Genomic DNA, 17,359 nt, shown 5'->3' with positions numbered 1-17,359 from the left:
AATGCCTGAAATAGAATTTTGCCTAATTCTTTCAGCATACTATTAGCTGCAGATTGAAACACTATACACCCATAATCCAAAACTGATCCTATTAGTCCAATGTAAATACTTTTCAGAGCTGACCTCTCAGCCCCCCAATCTTTTCCCACCAAACATCTCATTAAATTCAGTACTTTTTTGCATTTATCATTAATCTTCCTAATGTGTATTTTAAATGTGAGTTTTTCATCAAACCATATCCCCAAAAACTTAAAGCATGAAACTCTTTCTTCCTCCTGACCATATAATTTAAATTTTAACTCCTTGCTAATCTTCCGTTTTGAAATAAATACTGTTTTTGTTTTATGAACAGAAAATCGAAACCCCCATTGATACGACCATTTTCTACTTTTGTAATTGCTTCCTGTATTTTCTTAACAATATATTCTACATTCTTTCCTCATTTCCAAATCGCTCCATCATCTGTAAAAAGAGAGAACCCTATTCCTTCTTTAATATTTAAAAACACATCATTAATCATAATAGAAAATTATAAGGAACTGATTATACTTCCCTGTGGTGTTCTATTTTCTACAATAAAACTCCTTAAGTAATTCTGCCCAATTTTAACTTAAATAGACCTACCAAATAAAAAATCTTTAATCCATCTAATCATTTTTCCTTCGATTCCTCTTTCAACATCATATCGTACACTTTCTCAGTATCAAAAAATACTGCCACTATGCTTTCCCTGTTAATCTGTGCTCTCCTTCCTTCATATTCTAAACACACTGTAGGATCCATTGTACCTACCATTTCTAAATCCACTTGATAATTTAAGATATGTCCTTTAGTTTCCATATATGTTAACCTTTGATTGATCATTTTCTCCATCACTTTACATATATGGGATGTTAAAGCAATTGGTCTGCAATCATTTGGACTGCTACCTTCCTTCCCTGCTTTACGGATTGGTACCACTAGAGCTTCCTTCCAGCAACTAGGCAATTTCTCCATTTCCCACACCTTATTATATAACTCAAAAATAATATTTTTGGATGATTCACTTAGATAAATCATCATTATAAAACAAACCTGATCTTTACCTGGCGCTGATAATCTAGTATTCTTTAAAGCATTATTTAATTCTCCTATTGTAAATGGAATGTTCAATGTATCATTAGCATTTTCATTTTCTAAAATTAGTTCTCTATTTCTTAATGTAGTTTCCTCTCGCCCTCTCCTACCTTCTTCAGGGCTATTATCCGAACTGTGAATTTTAACAAATGCTTTCATAAGCATTTCAGCTTTCTCTACCTCAGTTATCACAGTCTCCTCATTGTTTGTTAATGATGGATATTTATATTCTCTCCTAATCCCATTCATTTTCCTTATCATACCCCACACCTTATCAATTTCTGTTTCTCCTCCCACTGTCTCACAAAATGACCTCCAATATTCCCTTTTTGCTGTTTTAACTGTTCTTCTTACATTTGCTTGCATTCTCTTATATTTGACCAGGTCCTCAAAGTTATGAGTACTTTTTAGTATTTTAAATGCTTTGTTTTGCTCTTTAACTCCTGTCCCACATTCTTTTGTCCACCACGGAACAATCTTTTTTTTTTTTTTTACAATTTCCTAAACATGTTGGAACTGATTGAATTGCAGCCTCTATTATAGCCCCACTAATCTTCTATATCATGATTAATATCTATTTCTCCCATTTTTCCATCACTTATTTCCCTGAATTACACCCAATCTGCTTTACTAAACGGCCATCCCCCTGATCTGTTTGTTTTATTTATTTTGGCTCTTGAACCTATTTCTATTAGAACTGAATAATGGTCACTCCCCATCGTGCTTTCTTTTTTAACTTCCCACCAACATAACCCTGCTATAGATTCAGATACAATTGTGATTTCACATGGTGTTTCTTTCCCATTTACAACATTTATTCTAGTGCTATTTCCATTGTTAACGCGTACTAGGTTTTTTCTTATCCATTAATTCCTCTATAACTTCACCATTTATATCACTATAATTATCCCTTAATGTACTATGACCATTAAAATCTCCACATCAGATAACCTTACCTTCTGAGTGAATTGCCAGTTCATCCAATTTTTTCAGTTAATGTTTCTTGCATGGATTATAATAATTTGCCATTTTAATATTACCTTCTTTTGTCCAAATGTCTATTATGATCAATTTCAGCTCTTTTCCTTTAGCCGCTACCCTGTACTGTAGTTCCTGTTTGATAAATGTTACACATCCTCCTCCATTACCAGTCTCTTCTCTCCTAATACTATCATATCCTGCTTTTACAAAGTCTAATGTTGGTTTCAACCAAGTTTCTTGTATGCAAATGATATCTGGTTTTGTTCCTAAGTCATTAATAAATCCTTTGAACTCCTGTCCGTTAGCTAATAAACTTCTTGCATTCCATTGAAGAATAAACATTAACTCTGTCCATTTTAGCTTGATGATTTCCCTTCTGATTCAAGTCTTTTATTGAAATGTCTTTAACTGACAAAACTTTCTCAGCACCTTTCACAATTACTTCAATTTTCTCTGTGTTATGTCTCACTTAATCTGTACAATTAATGACATATGCCATGAACAAAATTTAATTCTCCAGACTCACTGATATTTCCCTTGGTAATTAGAATACAGTTACATTCAAAAAGTATCTTGATTACTGAAGAGATTACTTTGCATTTTATTGTCATTTGTTTCATTTAATATTTAATCCTTTCAGATGGAAAACATTTATACATATAAATGATGCGATCCAAAGTGCATTTGAACAGCGGTGAAACACTTTCTTATGATGTGTTACATTCATACGAGCAGACAGAGAAGTACGTTTGAAGTAAGTTTGGAGCAGAAGAAATAGAAATAAACCTTGTGTAAATTGTCAGCTTTACGCTAAGATAAAATGCTCTTTCTAGCCATTTTACATGCACGTTACCAGACGCGATCATATTTTTATCAAGAAAATTCACATTGGATCATAATTTCTTTTTTTCTAGTAAGACCTTTGATATTAAGGCAAAAATCATATTCTTGATAATAATTTTTGTATTGTTTTCCTGTAAAAATATCTAAAAATCCTTAAAACAAGATCAATTTGATTGATCTTGTTTTAGAAACAACACTGCATAAGATATTTAGGTTTTTCAGTTTTGTCTTACTGTACTGGCAGAGTTTTTATAGTCAAAACAAGTGAAAAAATCTACCAGTGCTGAAGAAGTAATCCAAAGTATTTAGAATATGTTACTGACCTTGAGTAATCTAACAGAATACGTTACAAATGACATTTTACAGCATGTATTCTGTAATCTGTAGTGGAATACATTTCAAAAGTAACCCTCCCAACCCTGGTAACTGACATCTCACATGACACAAACAGTCTTAACCTGAACTGCTGACACTGATGCGTGGACTTGTCCCCCTCAAAGTATATTGTGGTTACGGCCCTGCCTCCAACAGCCATCCACTCCTCACTATCCATACCATCTTCCTCATATCAAGATCCTTCCATCCTGACCCAGTCATCAACCAGCTCATGTCATCCGCCTTTCTCCAATTTGGTTTGGCTACACTTATTTTTCTCCAAATCAGCGAAAATCTATTTGAAAATGGCACCGTTCTGTCGTCCGACATCAACTGCTGCTGCTACAGGACAAAGTGAAGCGAGCCCCACCGACGCCCATTCATACTTACAGTGCATCCGGAAAGTATTCACAGCTCTTCACTTTTTTCACATTTTATGTTACAGCATTATTCCAAAATGGATTAAATTAATTATTTTCCTCAAAATTCTACAAACAATACCCCATAATGACAATGTGAAAGAAGTTTGTTTGAAATCTTTGCAAATTTATTAAAAATAAAAAATCACATGTACATAAGTATTCACAGCCTTTGCCATGACACTTAAAATTGAGCTCAGGTGCATCCTGTTTCCACTGATCATCCTTGAGGTGTTTCTACAACTTGATTGGAGTCCACCTGTGATAAATTCAGTTGATTGGACATGATTTGGAAAGGCACACACCTGTCTATATAAGGTCCTACAGTTAACAGTGCATGTCAGAGCACAAACCAAGCCATGAAGTCCAAGGAATTGTCTGTAGACCTCCGAGACAGGATTGTATCGAGGCACAGATCTGGGGAAGGGTACAGAAAAATTTCTGCAGCATTGAAGGTCCCAATGAGCACAGTGGCCTCCATCATCTGTAAATGGAAGAAGTTTGGAACCACCAGGACTCTTCCTAGAACTGGCCGCCTGGCCAAACTGAGTGATCAGGGGAGAAGGGCCTTAGTCAGGGAGGTGACCAAGAACCCGATGGTCACTCTGACAGAGCTCCAGCATTTCTCTGTGGAGAGAGGAGAACCTTCCAGAAGAACAACCATCTCTGTAGCACTCCACCAATCAGGCCTGTATGGTAGAGTGGCCAGACGGAAGCCACTCCTCAGTAAAAGGCACATGACAGCCCGGCTGGAGTTTGCCGAAAGGCACCTGAAGGACTCTCAGACCATGAGAAACAAAGATTGAACTCTTTGGCCTGAATGGCAAGCGTCATGTCTGGAGGAAACCAGGCACTGCTCATCACCTGGCCAATAACATCCCTACAGTGAAGCATGTGGGATGTTTTTCAGCGGCAGGAACTGGGAGACAAGTCAGGATTGAGGGAAAGATGAATGCAGCAATGTACAGAGACATCCTTGATGAAAACCTGCTCCAGAGCGCTCTGGACCTCAGACTGGGGCGAAGGTTCATCTTCCAACAGGACAACGACCCTAAGCACACAGCCAAGATAACAAAGGAGTGGCTATGGGACAACTCTGTGAATGTCCTTGAGTGGCCCAGCCAGAGCCCAGACTTGAACCCGACTGAACATCTCTGGAGAGATCTGAAAATGGCTGTGCACCGACGCTTCCCATCCAACCTGATGGAGCTTGAGAGGTCCTGCAAAGAAGAATGGGAGAAACTGCCCAAAAATAGGTGTGCCAAGCTTATTGCATCATACTCAAAAAGACTTGAGGCTGTAATTGGTGCCAAAGGTGCTTCAACAAAGTATTGAGCAAAGGCTGTGAATATTTATGTACATGTGATTTTTTTGGGAAGATTTCAAACAAACTTCTTTCACATTGTCATTATGGGGTATTGTTTGTAGAATTGAGGAAAATAATGAATTTAATCAATTTTGGAATAAGGCTGTAACATAACAAAATGTGGAAAAAGTGAAGCGCTGTGAATACTTTCCGGATGCACTGTAACTTGCAGTTCTGCACTTTTGAATGCCTAGCGAGGATCGCCCTGAGACTCCCAAGCTTTGTTTACATTGAAGTTTGTCATTATGCACGTCAGGATGTGCTTAAGTGGTTTTCTGCCGTTCTTTATTGGAGTCTTTCTTATTTATACATGTTTAAGTGCTGCACTTAGCATCAATATATCCCTCTGAAACGCATGTGATCAGGGTCACATAACCAAAACGGAGCCTAATTATACATTATTATCCTTAATACAGACTAATCTACTAATCGTTCAAACAACCTAATGATTAGTCGATAATGAAAATTGTTAGTTTTGCACATCCCTACCTAGTATGGAAGCCCTTTTTCACAAAAAAGTGCTTTGCTTAGTCATAATTATGAGATACTAAGTCATATTTCTGAGAAAAAAAGTAATAATTATTATATTCAGAGTCAGATTTCTTACATAAAATATGATCATCATTACAGTGGCGGAGCTAGGGAATGACTTTTTAGCTCAAAATTATGTATTTGAATAAAACAAATTATGACTTTTTTTGTTTATGTTTGTTTGTTTTTTTGCAGTGCTGTAGCACAGAATCATTGTAATGTCAGTTCTATCTTCAGCTACACAAAAGCACTCCAACTCCTCCAGCACCCACACGCTGACAGGGATGCTTTGGCATTCACTGCATATCAGCATGCATCGATCATTTCTCACCCTGCACTTCCTGGAACGGAGTTCAAGCAGGCCGATCGCGGGCGATCCTGTCACACAGCTCATGCTTTACTGATACTATACAGAGGACGATGTAATTTACGAGAATATGATACATTTCAATATTTCATTATTCTCTACAGATTAAGAGCTCATTTCATACACTCTTTTGGGAAAAGAAAAATGTTAACAGTGGATGGCTTCCCCAAAATGTGTTTGGCACGGCATGGCATCCCTTTAGATTTCATAACTATCTTGAAAGTGGTTCTGTGTGCTTAATTTTCAACTATTTTCCTTATGTTTGTCCAGAGAGTTTAGAGTAGGATATATTCTTAAAAACAATATATACTAGGGACTCATAGCCTTTGGCTATGTTTAGAACAGCATGCTACCATACTACTCATACTACTTCTGCTGCAGGCCTATATAGCATGCTATATATACGGCATGCTAATTGTCTGTATTCATGGGATAACCAAATGACCTAGTACTACATTTGCATAAATGTGCAAAGCACAATGCCCGGATGACTTTATCCAACAATGCAATGCGCTTGACTTGACCATTTCCAATGTGATGAATGAACCAGATTTTCAGCAGTTTTCTTATATGACACTTTGCACAAACCTGGTTTTACAGTGCAAAACAAGAGTTTTTATATCTGAGATGATGACTGGACATCATTAATTTAAACATGCATTGTGATAAGGTCATGTGAAAACAATATGGCATGTCTGAAACACTTATGGGTGTAGTATGTGTATATGTGCACTTATATTTATTTTCTGATTAACATTTTTTATTGATTCATACAGATAACAAAGAAAAGCAGAACATATATACACAGAATCAACATTTAACCCCCACTATTACCCCTCCCCAACCCCACCCTGACCCTCAACAAACATCCTTGTGGTCACATGTAAGTATACACACGCAAAATAATAATAATAATAATAATAATAATAAATAATATATAAAAAAATAAAATAAAAAATAAAAATAAAATATATATATATACATATATAAAATCACACACATTTAAAACTATGCTTCTCTCTCCACTGCCCCTCCCCGAGAGCCATCCAAAAACACCAAATAGCTGCCCCATTTCCCATCAAATGAATCCCAGATCCTCAGCCTTCTACATGACACTCCCTCGAAAGCCACCACCCTCCCCACTCTTGAAATGAGGGCACTCCAGCCGACTTCCATCCCCTGAAGACAATTTGTCTGCCGATCATAACACTGGTCAGGACCCAATTTTTTATGTGTTTATCCCCTATATTGATGACCGCCCCATCGCCTAAAATACAGAGTCTGGGGCAAAATGAAATTTGAGTGACCAATACGTCACACAAAAAATCTCTGAACCTTCAAGCAAAATTCTTGGATCTTAACACACCACCAAAAACATGGGTTGTGTCTCCATCTTCTGATAGGCATCGCCAGCAGGTGGGTGTGCCTTTAAGACCAAACCTATACAATCTAGAGGGGATCCAATAGAATCTATGTAAAATCTTGAATTGCAGACTTGACATTTTTTAGCATCCTAGCCCACACTCCCTCCTCCAATACCAAGTATATATCTTTCTCCCATAATCTCTTGAGAGAAGTTGAAGCTCCGTCCCCCAGACTCTGAATTAGCAGGGAGTAATACACTGATGCCTCATGACCTTTTCCAAAAGCAGTAATCACCACTCCCAGAGTATCTGCCGCTTTAGGGGGTGTATGCTACTCCCAAAAATAGCACACAGCAGGTGGCGCAGCTGTAAATAACTAAAGAACTGAGATCTAGAGATCCCAAACTGTTGAACCAAATTTTCAAAGGATCTCAACAGTCCACTCTCATATACAGTGCATCCGGAAAGTATTCACAGCGCTTCACTTTTTCCACATTTTATTATGTTACAGCCTTATTCCAAAATTGATTAAATTCATTATTTACATGTGTACATGTGCATTTGTTTCATTTTTTATTTTTAATAAATTTGCAAAGATTTCAAACAAACTACTTTCACATTGCCATTATGGGGTATTGTTTGTAGAATTTTGAGGAAAATAATTAATTTAATCCATTTTGGAATAAGGCTGTAACATAACAAAATGTGGAAAAAGTGAGGCACTGTGAATACTTTCCGGATGCACTGTAGGTCACCGAGCATATTAACCTCCCTCACAATCCACTTTGACCAGCAGAAAGGGGATGTATTCATACATAATTTTGGGTTCAGCCATATGCTCGAGGCAACATTTAAATAAATGACTGAATTAAACACTCTGGACTGGAAATGTGAGATAACGGTGTAATTTCACTTCTCCGATTAGTTTGATAGAAAGGCTTGCAATGGGGAAATAGGGGCAAGTACTTCCTGTTCAATACAAAACCAGGTAGGGGCTTTGTCAATCGGCCTATGCAACTTAATGAAATGTAATCTGGGACATTTACCATTCCAAATGAAGGACTTCACTATACATCTATAGGGAGAGACTGTAGCAGGTAGTTGAACTTTGGAATACAATTCATTTTAATAACATTAACCTTCCCAATAATAGATAAATGTAATGAAGCCCACATCGCTCGAAAACCTTTTTATTAAATGGTCAAAATTAACTAATTAAATCACTCAAATTTGCTGGGAATAAAATACCCAAATACTTAATACCCTGTTTGGGCCACTGGAACTTTTCCGTCTGAAAAGCCATTACTGGGCAGTACACTGTCAGAGCCAAAGCTTTGGATTTAGACCAATTAACTCTGTATCCCGAGAACTTAGAAAAGGAATTAATAATTCTGTGGAGGCAAGGCATAAATCTAGTAGGGTCGGAGACGAATAATAAAATACCATCTGCATAAATCAAAAGCTTATGCGCCACACCTCCCGCCACCACCCCTGGAAAATCATCCTCATCACCACTGCTAATGGTTCCAGAGCAAGACAGAGCAATAATGGGGAAAGAAGGCAACCCTACCGGGTGCCCCTATCCAGAGTAAAATAATCTGAAATTAATCCATTTGTTTGTACCACCACTAACGGGTGTCTATAAAGTAACTTAATCCAACCAATAAAAGTATTCCCGAACCCGTACATTTCCGAAATCTTAAAAAGATAATCCCATTCTACCATATCAAGTGTCTTTTCGGAATCAAGTGATATGGCAGCGACCGGAGTCTGATCATTCGCCACTGACCACATGATATTGATGAAATGCCTAATGTTATCAGAAGAGCTACGGCCCCGAATAAACCCCACCTGATCTATATGTATAAGAGATGTCATAACTTAATCGGTTAGCCAAAATGTTTTGACAATATTTTAACATCTAGTTGGATCAGGGAAATTGGATGGTAACTCTTACACTCACTTGGATCTTTGTCCTTTTTTAAGAATCAGACTGATCTGGGCTTACGTCATGGTGGTGGAAGTTTTCCATTCTTTAATGATTCTGTGTAAACTTCTAGCAAAAGTGGAGCCAATTCTGTAGCATAAGATCTAAAAAACTCAGTGACAAAGCCATCTGGCCCCAGAACCTTGCCTGTAGGCAAGGCCTTAATTACCTTGCCAAGCTCCTCCAAGGTTATCTTAGAATCAAGAGAATTTTAGGAAGTTCCAATGGTTCCACAAAGTTTATAATATCCTCATCAGTAGACGAAGATGTGGAACTATAGAGATCAAGATAGAATTCTTTAAAATCATTATTAATATCAATATCTGAGGTAAATATTTCACCGCCAGCAGATTTCACTGAGGTAATGGTAGAAAAAGACTCTCGGGGGGACACGTGACACCATGTGAAAAGCAGACGTGTGAGCGACTAGCTCTGCGCACTTTGCTAGTTTTTAAAATTATTTTCATGTTATAATCTGGTGAGATTCGATACACCCAGTTACATATTTGCTCTTTGAGGTAAACATGGCAAAGAAGTCAAAATCCTCAGACTCTGGAGACATTAAAAGACACTTACGTGCTCAAGCTGAGGTCTGTGACGGGACTGCGAACCGAGGACTCGACTTTGAAAGTACGTCGGGAGAAGAAATCCAGCATCAACTGTCCAACATCTCGGTGATGCTGAAGAAGGTTGTTGCTGACTTGGAGGATCTTGCTGTAATACGTTGATCGATTACGGCGATGGAAACAAAATTGTTGGTCACAAGAGTGTCGGATGTTAAGAAATGGATAGATCATCCGGAGTCATCAGAAAAGGAATTATCCGCTAATCCGCCTGCGTCCAAAGCAGACTTGGAACACATTTTGGAAAAACTTGAATATTTCGAAAATATGAGCCAAAGGAATAACATACAGACTGTTGGAATTCCTGAGCATGAAGCGGGCAGAGATATGGTAAAATTCCTTGATGAGCTCTTCCCGAGTCTGCTCGACATAACAGGCCATAAACTGGAAATCGAGCGAGCTCACAGAGTCCCGGCTCGTGGATCTGCTGGGGGAGACAGGCCCCGATCAATTCTGGCTAAATTTCTGAGATCATCCAATAAAGATCTCGTGTTGCGCCAGGCGAGGAGCAAAGGAAAGCTTTCTTGGAGGAGTCACAATATTTTCTTGTTCCCGGACTTTGCGAGTTTGACAAGAGAGACACGCGATCGGTTCAAGGAATGTAAGAAACTTTTACATCAACGGAACATCGCTTTTGCACTGATGTTTCCGGCCAAACTGAGAATAGACACCAGGGACGGCAGCAAAGTATTTACATGTCCCAAACAGGCACTCTCCTTTATAAATACACTGGAGTGAGTAAGCCATTTGATGTTTCTTATGTTAGTGGACTGACTCACTGTTCAGTGACTTGATTGTCTGAGGAAGCTGGGTGCCATTTTTGTTTCTTTTTGCGTTGGCTCCGCCTAGTGGCTGGAGTTTGTTTTGTGGCATGACTCCTTCAAGAAACGTTTGCATTGACGGAAGATCTCTTTTACACTGAAGTTCCTGGCCAGATTGAGAATGGACACTATGGATAACTGCAAAATATCTACATGCTCACATAATGGACGTCTTTTATAAAGTTGACGGGCTGAGTAAGTCACGATGTACTTTTATATGTGGCCTCCGAGTTAGTTTGGCTCTTGGTCATCCGAGGTACTGGGATGCCTGTTTTGTTTCTTTTCGTGCTGGTTCCGCCTAGCGGCTGGAGTTTGTTTTTGTGGAGTATTTTCATGAGATATTGGATTGATTTCGTCATCTGCTGCACTCATAACAGCCGGCTCACTGAACAATTGTCTATCTGTCCGGAGAAACTGAATGGCTTTATATCAGCTGGAAGTTGTTTTGTGGAGGAACACACCTTCTCAGTTCTGTGAATGAATCTACATGTTCTTTGTGTTTATTCTGATTGTTGGCTGGGGTATATTCTGTTATGTAATTTTGCCTCACAAAATTTGTGCTTGACTTGAGAAATCCGATGGCAAAGTTTTCGTGGGGGCTCTCGTATGCGTACATGGACCTTCTGAGTTTAGAGGGATTGATGCTGGTTGGTGCTGTCGTGCATGGGGTTAATGTGCACATTTTTCTTTTTTTCTGTTTGTTTTGTTCGGGGGGAAGTTCGGGGTTTGATTGTTGCATTAATGGGGAATGTGGTCTGTATAATCTTGCTTTTGACACACAAATTTTTTTTTTTTATTATATGAATATGTCAGTTGTTAATATTAGTGGATTATCTCTCTCCACATGGAATGTGAATGGGTTGGGGCACCTCATAAAAAGAAGGAAGTTTATTTATTTTCTTAAGCGTAAAAAATATGATTTAGTCTTTCTTCAAGAAATGCACCTTTCTCCGCAGGAAGCTAAAAAATATGGGAAGATATGGGGTGGACATGTTTTCTTTAGTGCTGGCTCAAGTAAGAGTAGGGGAGTCATTATACTGATAAATACACATCTACAATTCAAATTTCTCAAACAGATTAAAGATAAAATGGGTAGAGTCATTATTGTTTTAGCAGACATTCAGGGGCAAAGGTTGATTTTGGCTAATATTTACGTACCTAACGCTGATGATCTGGGCTTTTTTATAGATCTTGAAGGGATGTTGCAAGCCACTGGCACCCCTCATGATATAATATTGGGAGGAAACTTTAATCTTTTGTTGGACTCAGTCCTTGATCATAGCGAAGCAAAAGTGTGTAAGCCCCCTAGGGCAACATTGACACTTCACAGAATGTGTAAAAATCTTGGTCTTGCAGATATTTGGCGACTTTTGAACCCATCTGGTAGGGATTATAAAAAATTTTCGTCAGTCCATAAGATTTATTCTAGAATAGATTTTTTATATATATCTAAGTCCCTCAAGAAATATCTTAATCTCAGATCATGCCCTGGTGAGTTTAGAGGTGTTGCCACATACGGAGAAAAAGAAATCATATAGTTGGCGCTTTAATGTATCCCATTTGCAAAATCCTGATTTCCAACAAATATTAAAGACTGAAATCAATGTTTATATGGAGACCAACTGGTCCTCAGTATCCTCCGTGGGCATGGCTTGGGAGGCATTTAAGGCAGTTCTTAGGGGCCGGATCATACAGTATTCCTCATTCACCAAAAAAGCCAAAGCATGAGAACTCATGGAGTTGGAAGGGAATTTTAAAAGTGCAGAGGCAGAGCTGAAGCACCGAATGTCGTCTGATGGCCTCAGAGAATTGACCTGATTGAAATACAGATATAATACTATTTTGTCGTGGAAGGTGGAGTTTTGGTTATTCAGGGCAAGACAGTCATACTTTGAGTTGGGTGACAAAGCAGGGAAGCATTTGGCTAGATATATAAAGAAGAGAGAGTCTTTTTCTTCCATTCTCTCAGTGAAATTTGCTGGTGGTGAAATTTTTACCTCGGCCATTGATATTAATAATGCCTTTAAAGAGTTCTATCTTGATCTTTATAGTTCCACATCTTCATCTACTGATGAGGATATTAGAAACTTTGTGGAACCATTGGAACTTCTTAAAATTATCTTGATTCTGAGATAATCTTGGAGGAGCTTGGCGAGGTAATTAAGGCCTTGCCTACAGGCAAGGCTCCGGGGCCAGATGGCTTTGCCGCTGAATTTTTTTAAATCTTATGCTACAGGCTCCACTTTTTTTTAGAAGTTTATAGGGAATCATTACAGAATGGAAAGCTTCCGCCAACTATAACACAAGTCCAGATTAGTCTGATTCTTAAAAAGGACAAAGTTCCAAGCGAGTGTAAGAGTTATCGTCCAATTTCCCTGATCCAGATAGACGTTAAACTTTTGTCAAAACTTTTGGCTAACCGATTAAGTTATGACATCTCTTATACATATAGATCAGGTGGGGTTTATTCGGAGCTGTAGCTCTTCTGATAATATTAGGCATTTCATCAATATCATGTGGTCAGTAGCGAATGATCAGTCTCCGGTCGCTGCCATCTCACTTGACGCCAAAAAGGTGTTTGATATGGTAGAATGGGATTATCTTTTTAAGGTTTTGGAAATATACGGGTTCGGGAATACTTTTATTGAATGGATTAAGTTACTTTACAGACACTCGGTAGTGGTGGTACAAACAAATGGATTCATTTCAGATTATTTTAATCTGGATAGGGTTGCCCTCTTTCCCCCTTATTGTTCTGTCTTGCCCTGGAACCATTAGCAGCCACGATAAGGAAGGAGGATGATTTTCCAGGGATGGTGGCGGGAGGTATGGCGCATAAGCTTCTGCTTTACGCAGATGATATTTTATTATTTGTCTCTGACCCTACCAGATCTATGCCTTGCCTCCACAGAATTATTGGTTCCTTCTCTAAATTCTCAGGATACAGAGTAAATTGGTCTAAATCCAAAGCTTTGGCTCTGACAGCGTACTGCCCAGTAACGGATTTTCAACTGGGCACCTTCCAGTGGCCTAAGCAGAGCATTAAGTATTTGGGCATTTATTCCCAGCAAATTTGTCCAATTAATTTCGACCCTTTAATAAAAAGGTTTTCGAGTGATGTGGGCAGGTGGGCTTCATTACATTTATCTGTGTTTGGGAAGGTCAATGTTATTAAAATTAATTGTATTCCAAAATTTAACTACCTGTTACAATTTCTCCCTATAGATGTCCCTCTCTTACTTTAAGCAATTTGACAGCATAGCGAAATCCTTAATTTGGAATGGTAAACGTCCCAGATTACATTTCAACAAATTACATAGGCCAATTGACAAAGGTGGGCTAGGCCTTCCCAAGATTTTGTTTTATTATTATGCATTCGGTCTCAGACATTTGGCTCACTGGTTGCTTCCACCTGAGAGAGCTCCTCCTTGGTTTTGTATTTAACATGAAGTTCTTGCCCCTATTTCACCATTGCAAAGCCTTTGTATCAAATTAATTGGAGAAGTTAGGTTACACCCCGTTATCTCACATTTGCACTCGGTATGGACAAAAGTGTCCAGAGTGTTTAATTCAGACATTTATTTAAATGTTGCCTCAAGCATATGGCTGAACCCAAAATTATGTATTGATAGGTCCCCTTTCTGCTGGTCGGAGTGGATTGTGAGGGGGTTTGCTACACTCGGTGACCTATATGAGAGTGGAGTGTTGAGACCGTTTGAAAATATGCATTAACATTAACTCTGTGCACGACACTGGCAACTGGTGTCCATCCCTCTAAACTCAAACAGTCTGTGTATGCCTACGAGAGTCTCCGCAAAAACTTTGCTGTCAGATTGCTCAAGTCCGGTGTTTCTATACAAATTTTGTGAGACAGAGTTACACAACAAAAGATAATCTATAAAACAAACTCCAGCCAATAGGAGGCATAAGCACAAAGAACGTGCAGATTCATCCACAAAACAGTCCCGAAGGAGTGTTACTCCACAAAACAAACTCCAGCCGCTAGGCGGAACCAGCACAAAAAGAAACAAAAAAGGCACTCAGCTTCCTCGAACAGTCAAGTGAATGTTTAGTGAGTCGGTCCATTCGGCTACAACGTGAGTACCACAAAATACCTTACTCCACTGACTTTATGAAGGACATGGCTTGCTGGGGACATGAATGTTTTACAGCCATACTTAGTATCTATTCTCAATTTGGCCGGGAACATCAGTAAAAAGGCAAGAATGTGATCGATTTTTGCATTCCTTGAATTGATCACGTTTCACTCTTGTCGAATTCTCAAAGTCTGGGAACAAGAAAATGCTGTGGTTTTTCCAAAAAAGCCTTCCTTTACTCCTCGAGTAACAGCAGATCTTTATTGGATGATCTCAGAAATTTGGCTAGAATTGATCGGGGCCTGTCTCCCTCAGCGGATCGCCGAGCCAGCACCCTGTGAGCTCAATCGATTTCCAGCTTATGGCCTGTTATGTCACGCAGATTTGGAAAGAGCCCTTCAAGGAAATTTCACCATATCCTGACCCTCTTCGGCTTCAGGAATTCCGACGATTCGGACATTATTCTGCTGGCTATGGTTCTCCAAGTCCTCCAACTTCTCCCAGACATGCTCCAAATCCACCTTGGTTCAAATCAAAATCAAATCAAATCACTTTTATTGTGCTAGCAGATAGCTAACAGATTAGCAGCTAATTACCACTCCAATGACTTCAGATAATCAATACGTTTCTCGACATCCCCCACTCTTGTAACCACCTCAGAACTTAGTCTCCATGGCAGTGATCTATCGACATATTACAGCAAGATCCTCCAAGTCAGCAACGACCTTCGTCAGCATTGCAGACATGTTCAACATTTCTCGCCGAATTTCCCTCATTTCTCCAGTCAAATCGACTCCCTGGCTTGGGGCTTCAGGGGCGTCAGCTTCAGCATGTAAGTGTCTTTTAATGTCTCCAGAGCCTGAGGATTTTGAATTCTTTGACCGTTTGTCCTCCTAGAACAGTTATGGAACAGAGTGTATCGAATCTCACCAGTTTATGACATTAATAGCGTTAAAACTAGCAAAGTGCTCAGAGCTCGCCGTTCACACTTCCAAACCTCGCATGGTGTCTCTTGTTTCGCACTCAATATTTTTTTAAAGTTCGCAGTACAGTATATACTGCACAGTATGAAATACCCTAGTATTTTATAAGGAGCATAACAAATATCTTTAGAATAGGTCAGCTCTGTAGGTCAAAAAGCACATAAAAGCAGCATAAAAGTACTTAAAGATTAATTTTAAAGTCCATTTTTACTATAAATCTCCCCTTTTTAAACAGCCCTCCTAAGCGCTTCTTTCTCTCATGAGTTTGTCTTTTATGTTTGGCGATTCACATTCTCCATGCATATCACCACCAACTGGGCAGGGGGGAGAATTATAATAAAAAAGGACTTAAATATGGATCTGTTTCTCACCCACACCTATTATGTTGCTTATAAAGACATGGATTAAACCACTGGAATCGTATGGATTACTTTATATGCTTTGAGCTTCACAGTTTTGGACCCTGTTGACTTGCATTGTATGGACCTACAGAGCAGATATATTCTTCTAAATCTTTGTGTTCAGCAGAAGTCATACACATCTAGGATGGCATGAGGGTGAGTAAATGGTGAGAGAATATTAATTTTTGGGTGAACTATCCCTTTAAGCCCATTAGTCAGACTTGGATTTATTTCTTATATGGAAACCAAGAGACAGGTTAATTTGGTTCTCTGCTACATGAACAAACTGGCAAATGGAAGACGCTGGCAATAATTGGAAGAAAACACAGGTGTATCTCATTCTATGAGAAAATGAACTAATTGTTCAACAAAATGCTTTTCGAGCTCAGTATGACTCATATGAAAATGCAGATAAAAGAACACTCATTTAATGTTATTAAAGCCAACTATTGTTGAATACTGCTGCTAGACTGAAAGTCTGTTTCCTAGATGCAAATTGAACTCAGTCCGAGGCCAAAAAGTACTTTGAAAAGAGACTCTGCTTTGATATAATTAAGCTCAGGACTGAACTAATTTGGCCGCAGTGGCTCACTTTTACCTGCTAGGTAAAAATGTCCCACCTCTGAACCAGAATGCACATTTGCTCTGTGTTCTCTGCGTTGCTAAGAAACATTAAATCATACGGTGCATCAAATAAAATCATCTTTGATGTAATAAAGCAAAATGATCACCATCACAGATTAAAAACACTTCAGATATCAATGCAGTTGCACACAGGAAGTGGATGATAAATGCAATAACTGATTTGACATGATCTGAAGCAAAATATAAAATTACCATGAATGTTAGCCACTACAAATAGACAAACACTTAATTATAATATGGCTAATACAGTACTTTCCCCAGTGTTTGTTCCATGTGATGGTCTTAGATCACACTACTGCCATTTATGCATTTATAAATCTGTCAATTGTCAGTCTGTCATGTTAAAAATGTGCATTGTTGGGCCTGTTCGGTTCATAGCAGTATTAATTCTAAGGTTTGATTTTAAGAACATTTTATAACAAACTGCTAAACTATTTTTA

The sequence above is a fragment of the Myxocyprinus asiaticus genome, chromosome 18 (assembly GCF_019703515.2).
Source record: "Myxocyprinus asiaticus isolate MX2 ecotype Aquarium Trade chromosome 18, UBuf_Myxa_2, whole genome shotgun sequence".
In the NCBI taxonomy this organism is placed as follows: domain Eukaryota; kingdom Metazoa; phylum Chordata; class Actinopteri; order Cypriniformes; family Catostomidae; genus Myxocyprinus; species Myxocyprinus asiaticus.
The sequence above is the reverse complement of the archived record's forward strand: the minus strand, read 5'-3'. Positions refer to the sequence as shown.